Genomic DNA, 9154 nt, shown 5'->3' with positions numbered 1-9154 from the left:
CCAGGCGTCCAGTGACTTCAGTGCCCCAGTCATCCCCGCGACTCCGTGCTGTCTTCAGCAAGCTTGCCTTCAGTGTATCTGCAGTCAAATTATCTGGCACTCTGTATTTCTTTCTAGCTTGTGCTGGATTATTTTTGTAGAGCTGGGCTGGTTGGTTGCAAAGAATGCATACATCCTTATACAGGAGGTCAACTGACTGTGATCTTCTAGAACTGCAGCCAGTTGATGAACTGAACTCACAAGTAGTGCGTCTTCACTTCAACTTTGATGACTCTTTCTCTGCCTTTGATGCTTGAGCTGACTTCTTGGTGGTTGCAACAAAGTTGTTGTACAGATCATTTTTACACTTCTGGTGGTACCTCAGTTTTCCTTCCTTTTGAGCCTCCTTCATACGTTCCACAACAGTAACATTTTCGACAGTTTCTGCTTGTTTCAATAAAGTTGAGTATCCCTTTGGAGTTGCCTGTATGAGCCTTTCAGCTGGTGTATCCGAGCGTGCACAGATGAAGCAATTGAGCACAGGTGGAGTAACGTCTTCATCCATATTGCTAGACTCCATGTCCTGCAAAGTAGAAAATGAGATATATTTAGAAATTATTTTTCCACAAAGGAGTGTCTGTGGTGAAATATAAATGTTAACAATCAACTCAGAATCATGAAAAACCCTTATTTGACCCCTCATAAGTTACTTAAGGGCCGATTAAAAAAAAAAAATTCTCGAAAATAATTTTTCGGTACCCGAATTCAACAGCTTTTCTTCTGGGTTTCCCACGGGAGTTGACCTTCAACATTTTAACACATGTTATTACACACCTTTACAAACATATTGGTGAAGAAATTTTTTGGTAACAATTTAGTTAACAGATTTTCATATGTTTCCCTTACTATCTTCACTTTTCTATCAATGCAGCTCTTTTATTTAGGCCTGGCCTTGATGAGGACTACATAGTCCGTGCCTGGAGCCTTCTACATATATATTTATATATATATATATATATAAAAGAAGTTGTCTGAAAACGACATTGCTGTCTAAAATAAGCATGTCTACCTGTGATCACAGACAGGTTCAGATTGCAAGAAATGGCTTTAATATCGTGTGTGTCCACCATTGACGCAATCCAACCTTGTAGACATCTTGTCATTGACCAAATCATAGGATCCAGCTGTCGCTGTGGGTTGCTGTGCTATTCTTCCACCAGGGCCCCTTCCAGTTGAATAAAACTAGGTGAGCACGACGGAATATTACAGGGTAAAAAGGGCAGAGATAGGATGTCCAAGAGCAGGTTTTTAGGAAATGTGAGCATCCAGTCCAGTTACAGAATCAGAGTCGAGGGTTGTCAGAAACTTCGACACTTTTTCAGGTGCAAAAGACACAGAGTCCAGGAGCAGTTGGGTTTGACTGGGAAGGGTTGATACAGAGAGTGAGTGGTTGGGAACACAAGATTTGGAAGCAAACACAGAATTGAACCATTCAGCCTTCTCATGAGTAGAGTTGGCTGTGGTGCCATTTGAAGTGAGCGTACGGATGGAGGGGGAGCATACTCCAGAGACAAATTTAAGAACGCACCAACAGGTTTTAGTGGAGGGAGACAAGTTTGAAAGTTAAATCATGAGGTTAGCCAGATGTTGTCCTCTGGCTCTCTTTAGAGTGGCCATGTACTTTTTGTGGGTTTTCTGGAATTATCTGAGGTTGCCTTCGGTCGGATTTGCCTTTTGTTTTTTGTATACATTGCCAAGGCTCGTGGAAGAGCTAGTATGAGTACACTGAACAGATCAGAGTGCAACAGGACAAAAGCAACAGCAGGGAGAGGGGTGAAACAGCAATAGCAGAGTTGAAGGCCAAGACAGAGGGAGGTGGACAAACAATGGGTTTTGTGAGGAATGGGGGGCAGGAGAGGATGCATGGACAAGATGGACTGAGAAAGAAACTTTCAGGAGGGAAAAACTGGAAATTTGGAAGGAGGAGGGATTGTGATGCGGATGGAGGGAGGGGGTCAACGACGGTAGAATATATCATGGTTTTGGATTGGGGACGATCTGAGATGGTGGTGAACAGCTGTCTTGAAGAACTGGATGGAAGAATGAAATTGAAGAGCATGTGGAAGTTGGTTCCACAGGTGGTAAAAAAAAAAAAAGGAGGGACAAATGAGTGGAGGTGAGCAGTGATCTTGGATTTTAGGTAGTTTCACCAGAAGAGGGTTGATGGTGGACTTTGTGTGCCCTGCATAAACCTGGGGGGACAAAGCACAGAAATAACGAACAGTGGGTGCAAGACCATAAAGGAGGTGGTAGAAGACAGAGAGACCACTGACTTATTTGCAATGGTGAGGTGATAGGCCCATAGACTCAGCTTCATCACGGTAGATTCCAGTAATCTTAAAGGACTTGGTTTCCATGGCATCAAGCTGAGCAAGATTTGAGGCAGGGGAACAAGCCCAGAGGGGAGAACAGTAGTCCATCAAGCTGAGGATGAAAGCCTTTTAGGTGGATCGGAGGTCAGGTATGCCAAGGAAAGATTGTACGATGGAGGATTTCCAGTCAGCAGCTTGCTTTGAAGGGCAACTTTTACATATGGTCTGCCCAAAGAAGATCATGGCTGACAGTGAGACCCAGGAGTTTGATGGTCTGAACTTCTCAGGGTTGTTAAGAAAGGGGATGGGAGGGTTTGCCAGACTGTCCTTTTTGGAGAGAGATAGTGAGAGTGTGATATTTGTCAAGATTGAAAGACTTTTTTGGGATACTTTTTTTTAATGTTGAAGGCTCCATTCACAGGCTATATAGTCCTCATCGAGGCCAGGCCTTAAATATATAATAACCGCATAAAGAGAAATTAAAGAGAGAGAATGTAAAGGTGAGGAGTGAAAATGAGTAAAAAAAGTGTATGATGTTTGTTTGTAAGAAAGAGAGATTAAAGCTAGTCCGGCAGCTATCGTTTGAGTGAGACAGAAAGTAAGACCAGCAAGATAGTTCGTTCATTGCAAGAAAGAAGAGAAGCTCTTTGTTTACGTGTCGCCAGCATTTGGAGCTGCTCTCCGCCCCCTCTTGATCTCCGCCCTTTCTTGATCCCCGCCCCCTATTGATCTCCGCCCCCTCTCGATCTCCGCCCCCTCTCGATATCCGTCCCCTCTTGATCCCCGCCCCTATTGATCCCCGCCCCTATTGATCCCTGCCCCCTATTGGTACTCGCCTCCTCTTGATCCCGCCCCCTATTGATCTCCGCCCCCTCTCGAACTCCGCCCCCTCTTTATCCCCGCCCCCTCTTGATCTCCGCCCCTTTTCCAAATCCACCCACTTGTCTCTTATTCAGCAGGTACTCTTGTGCAACAGGTGAGACTTTTCCAGCTTCCTGTTCGTTAAAATGCTTCACTCGGTTATGTACTAACTACCCTGACCTATCTTACAACCGGACACCTTATTTCATCTGTTCCGGGTGATGAAAGTTTCAACATATCGATCGAAAAGCCTTTCCAACTTTGACCATGATTTTAACCGTTTGTATGGGGCGAACGGTCGGGTCGGGTCATAGGTCATAGAGCATGTCCAACCTCCTTCGGTAAATTGTTGTGGTACGGTTTGCCGTGGGAGTGTTAATTCCTTTGTTGTTGTTTCCTGGGCTGTTGCAGTTCTCTCCCCCTGCTCCCTGCACTGCTGTCGGTGTACACATTTTCCATGCGAGTCAAAACTCGGGTATGACACCAATGCAATGGAAGCACAGCTTGTTGTTCCTACGTCAGAGTAAATGACGTCAAGCACGTGCTTGCTGCCCTGCCATATACTACCAGTGTTGGTCAATGTGCAGATCCTCGTCCTGGACTCCTGGTGGTGTTCATTTGTACATAACCTCAGAAGGAATATCCTTTGGGAGTTTAGGGTGTTATTCATATGTTACATGTTATGGCGATATGTGAGTCACAAGTCTCAGGTCACGGATTTAGTTGCTTAACCTCATACAATATTTGTTTATACCGTCTACCAGGGTGAGGCATAAGCCCCAGGAGTAATAACATATTACAGTAACTAGCATGCCTCGGCGCGCTCCGCGCACCTCACCACACGTCGTTTCAGAGGGATAGGCATCTTTGACCATTTCGGTGTCTTTTGAATCTTCATTGTGTTTTGGGTCTTCAGGGTATTTTGGATCCTCTGGGCCTTTTAGGGTATTTTGGGTCTTTGGAGTGTTTTGGGTCTTCAGAGTCTTTGGGATCTTTTGGGCCTTTGGTGTCTTCAGGGGCTTTTGGGTATTAAGGGTCTTTTGTTTCCTCTGAGTCTTTAAGAGTCTTTGGGGGTATTTTGGTTATTTGGGGTATTTAAGGGTCCTTTGGGTCTAAAGGGTATTTAAGGGTCTTCAGGGTGTTTTGGGTATTCTGGGTCTTTGGGATGTTTTGGGTCTTCAGGGGCTTTTGGGTCTTAATGGTATTTTGGTTCCTCTGGGTCTTTGGGTCTTTTGTGTCTTTTAGGTCTTCGGGGTGTTTTGGATCCTCTGGGCCTTTTAGGGTATTTTGGGTCTTTGGAGTATTTGAGGTCTTTTGGGTCTTTGGTGTCTTCAGGGGCTTTTGGGTATTAAGGGTCTTTTGCTTCCTCGGAGTCTTTAAGAGTCTTTGGGGGTGTTTTGGTTATTTGGGGTACTTAAGGGTCCTTTGGGTCTAAAGGGTATTTAAGGGGCTTTGGGGTCTTCACGGTGTTTTGGGTCTTCAGGGTGTTTTGGGTCTTTTGGGTATTCCGGGTCTTTTGGGTCTTTGGGGTGTTTTGGGTCTTCAGGGTCTTTGGGGTATTCAGGGTATTTTGGGTCTTCAGGGTCTTTGTGGTCTTCAGGGTATTTTGGGTCTTCCTGGTCTTTTGGGTCTTCAGGGTGTTTTGGGTCTTCGGGGTCTTTTGGGTATTCTGGATCTTTTGGGTCTTCAGGGGCTTTTGGGTCTTAATGGTATTTTGGTTCCTCTGGGTCTTTGGGTCTTTTTGGGTTTTCATGGTCTTTTGGGTCTTCGGCATGTTTTTTTTGGTCTTTAGAGTCTTTTGGGTCTTCAGAGTATTTGGATCATCGGGGTCTTTTGGGTCTTCAAGGTCTTTGGTGCCATTTGGGTCTTCAGGGTCTTTTGGATCCTCTGGGTCTTCAAGGGTCTTTGTGGTCTTCAGGGTGTTTGGATTTTCCTGGTCTTTTGGGTCTTTGGGGTGTTTTGGGTCTTCTGGTTCTTTTGGGTCTTCAGGGTCTTTTGGGGCTTTGGGGCCATTTGGGTCTTCAGGGTCTTTTGGGGCTTCGGGGCCATTTGGGTCTTCAGGGTCTTTTTGAGCCTCAGGGCCTTCAAGGGTATTTTGGATCTTTGGGGTGTTTTGGGTCCTTGGGGTCTTCAGGGTCTTTAAGAGTATTTTTGGTCTTCAGGGGTCTTGGTGGTCTTAAGGGTCTTGGAGGAATTAAAGGGTCGTCAAAGGTCTGACGGGTCTCAGGCTAGTGATGGGCGTAATCGATTAAATGTAATCGATTACTTTGATTACTGTTAGGAATGGTGGAGTAATCGGTTACTTCATGAGTAGTCGGTTACTTGGATGAGTCGATGGTCGCCGATGTCCTCGTGATTGACAGATGCCAAATTCTATTAAATTGTTATAAAAGCTATTAAATTGTTTTATTTCGATTTATTTTAGATTTAGTAACTGTGGTAACTAGATGGAATTCCACCTTCTACATGCCAGAGAGAATGGAGGAACAAGCTGAGGCAGTAATTATGACACAGTGTCTCCTTGGGAAGAACAACATGTGCTTAACCACGGATGAAATCAACATCATGAGGGAAACCATCACCATTTTGCGCCCATTTGACAAAATCACGACAGAGATGAGTGCTGACCTCCACGTGTCAATATCAAGGGTGATCTTCAATATACGGACACTGAGAGAAAATGTCATGAACATGAGCGGGGAATCGATTAGTTCAAACAGTGGCGAGAGGCTACTTGAGGAGTTGAACAAAAAAATGACAAAGCGCTTCCTCCACTACGAAAGCAACTTTCCCCTGGCAGCTGCCACATTGTTGGATCCACGACTGAAGAAGATCCCATTTGTTGATGATGAACAAGCTAGCACACAGCAAGCTCGTCTTGTCTCAGAGATGAAGTCAAACGCAACTGCTGAAGCTTCAGGCGGCAGCACTTCATCTGCAGCTGGAACAAAGGAAGAAGAAGACGACGACATGTGGTCCTGGTTCAGCAAGAAAGCCAAGGCATCTGAAAGTCACCGCACCCAATTCACCGAGGCGACAGTGGAAACAGATTCCTATATGAAAGTGAAGCTCATTGGGATGAAATAAAATCCCCTCGCATGGTGGAAAGAACACGCCGCTGGATACCCTCTGTTGGCAAAGCAGGCAAAAAAGATCTCTGCGCACCAGCAACATCTGTGCCGTCGGAGCGACGTTATTCCAAAGCCGAGGAGCTGATTTCAGAGAAGAGAAATCGCCTCAAAGACAAGCATGTCAACATGTATTAATTTGTTCGTTAACAAGAACTTGTAAAGTCATGTTCCTATATTGTACATGTCGTTAAAAACTTGCTGCAAATAAATTCAAGACCATAGAATTATAACCAGGCTAAGTCACAGTTCAGTCATTTCGAGAAAAACGTGAAAAATATTTTTATGCTTATATTGCTCGCTTACGTTTAAGTGATCATATTTGTTTCATTCCTGCATCACCAAAAGGTTCAATTAAATAGTTATGTATGTTTTCATCACTCCTATGGGGTAAAAATATGGCAAAACTCCAACATCCCAATATGGCTCATATTATAACCAGCTAAGTCACAATGGACTTGGCCCATTTGTAATATTGACACAAGTGGGCGTTGCTTAGTAAATGTTTAAAAGAGCACAAGGAACAGAAATATACCGGTAATTTTATCATGAGTGATTTATTCAATAAAAGTGTAACTATTTGACCAACGTTCAGAAAACTATAAATGTTCAGATAGCTATAAATGTTCAGAAAACTATAAATGTTCAGATTATGAACATGTTTAAATGTTTAGTCGATATTCATGTAGTTCAGGAGCGAGTACAAGGCCTCGTTCAGTCCCGCGTTCAGTATTCGTAAACATCACCATGAAAACTATAAATGTTCAGAAAACTATAAATGTTCAGAAAACTATAAATGTTCAGAAAACTATAAATGTTCAGAACTACAAACATTCAGACAACTTTAAATGTTCAGAAAACTATAAATGTTCAGATTATGAACATGTTTAAATGTTTAGTCGATATTCATGTAGTTCAGGAGCGAGTACAAGGCCTCGTTCAGTCCCGCGTTCAGTATTCGTAAACATCACCATGAAAACTATAAATGTTCAGAAAACTATAAATGTTCAGAAAACTATAAATGTTCAGAAAACTATAAATGTTCAGAAAACTATAAATGTTCAGAAAACTATAATTGTTCAGAAAACTGTAAATGTTCAGATTATGAACATGTTTAAATGTTTAGTCGATATTCATGTACTTCAGGAGCGAGTACAAGGCCTCGTTCAGTCCTGCGTTCAGTATTCGTAAACATCACCATGAAAACTATAAATGTTCAGATTATGAACATGTTTAAATGTTTAGTTGATATTCCTGTAGTTCAGGAGCGAGTACAAGGCCTCGTTCAGTCCCGCGTTCAGTATTCGTAAACATCACTATGAAAACTATAAACGTTCAGAAAACTATAAATGTTCAGAAAACTATAAATGTTCAGAAAACTATAAATGTTCAGAAAACTATAAATGTTCAGAAAACTATAATTGTTCAGAAAACTGTAAATGTTCAGATTATGAACATGTTTAAATGTTTAGTCGATATTCATGTACTTCAGGAGCGAGTACAAGGCCTCGTTCAGTCCCGCGTTCAGTATTCGTAAACATCACCATGAAAACTATAAATGTTCAGAAAACTATAAATGTTCAGAAACTATAAATGTTCAGAAAACTATAAATGTTCAGAACTACAAACATTCAGACAACTTTAAATGTTCAGAAAACGATAAATGTTCAGATTATGAACATGTTTAAATGTTTAGTCGATATTCATGTAGTTCAGGAGCGAGTACAAGGCCTCGTTCAGTCCCGCGTTCAGTATTCGTAAACATCACCATGAAAACTATAAATGTTCAGAAAACTATAAATGTTCAGAAAACTATAAATGTTCAGAAAACTATAAATGTTCAGAAAACTATAAATGTTCAGAAAACTATAATTGTTCAGAAAACTGTAAATGTTCAGATTATGAACATGTTTAAATGTTTAGTCGATATTCATGTACTTCAGGAGCGAGTACAAGGCCTCGTTCAGTCCTGCGTTCAGTATTCGTAAACATCACCATGAAAACTATAAATGTTCAGATTATGAACATGTTTAAATGTTTAGTTGATATTCCTGTAGCTCAGGAGCGAGTACAAGGCCTCGTTCAGTCCCGCGTTCAGTATTCGTAAACATCACTATGAAAACTATAAACGTTCAGAAAACTATAAATGTTCAGAAAACTATAAATGTTCAGATTATGAACATGTTTAAATGTTTAGTTGATATTCATGTAGTTCAGGAGCGAGTACAAGGCCTCGTTCAGTCCCGCGTTCAGTATTCGTAAACATCACCATGAAAACTATAAATGTTCAGAAAACTATAAATGTTCAGAAAACTATAAATGTTCAGAACTACAAACATTCAGACAACTTTAAATGTTCAAAAAACTATAAATGTTCAGATTATGAACATGTTTAAATGTTTAGTCGATATTCATGTAGTTCAGGAGCGAGTACAAGGCCTCGTTCAGTCCTGCGTTCAGTATTCGTAAACATCACCATGAAAACTATAAATGTTCAGAAAACTATAAATGTTCAGAAAACTATAAATGTTCAGAACTACAAACATTCAGACAACTATAAATGTTCAGAAAACTATAAATGTTCAGATTATGAACATGTTTAAATGTCTAGTCGATATTCATGTAGTTCAGGAGCGAGTACAAGGCCTTGTTCAGTCCCGCGTTCAGTATTCGTAAACATCACCATGAAAACTATAAATGTTCAGAACTACAAACATTCAGACAACTTTAAATGTTCAGAAAACTATAAATGTTCAGAACTACAAACATTCAGACAACTTTAAATGTTCAGAAAACTATAAATGTTCAGAACTA

At 41.4% G+C, this 9154-nt stretch overlaps 1 protein-coding gene across 1 annotated transcript in view; it reads left to right on the top strand.

Annotated features, from left to right (window-relative positions):
- Window positions 1-3297: 3297 nt before the first annotated feature.
- LOC137416035 (arylamine N-acetyltransferase, pineal gland isozyme NAT-3) overlaps window positions 3298-9154 on the top strand; it is a 33019-nt gene continuing 27162 nt past the window's right edge. The window contains exons 1-2 of the mRNA XM_068101561.2: window positions 3298-3327; window positions 3624-3687. The gene's annotated coding sequence lies outside the window, so the exon portion shown is untranslated. The remainder of the gene's footprint in view (window positions 3328-3623; window positions 3688-9154) is intronic.

This window comes from Myxine glutinosa, chromosome 2 (genome assembly GCF_964187855.1).
Source record: "Myxine glutinosa chromosome 2, kmMyxGlut1.1, whole genome shotgun sequence".
NCBI classification, from domain to species: Eukaryota; Metazoa; Chordata; class Myxini; order Myxiniformes; family Myxinidae; genus Myxine; species Myxine glutinosa.
Note: the sequence above shows the minus strand (reverse complement) of the source record. Positions and strands in the feature narration are given on the sequence as shown.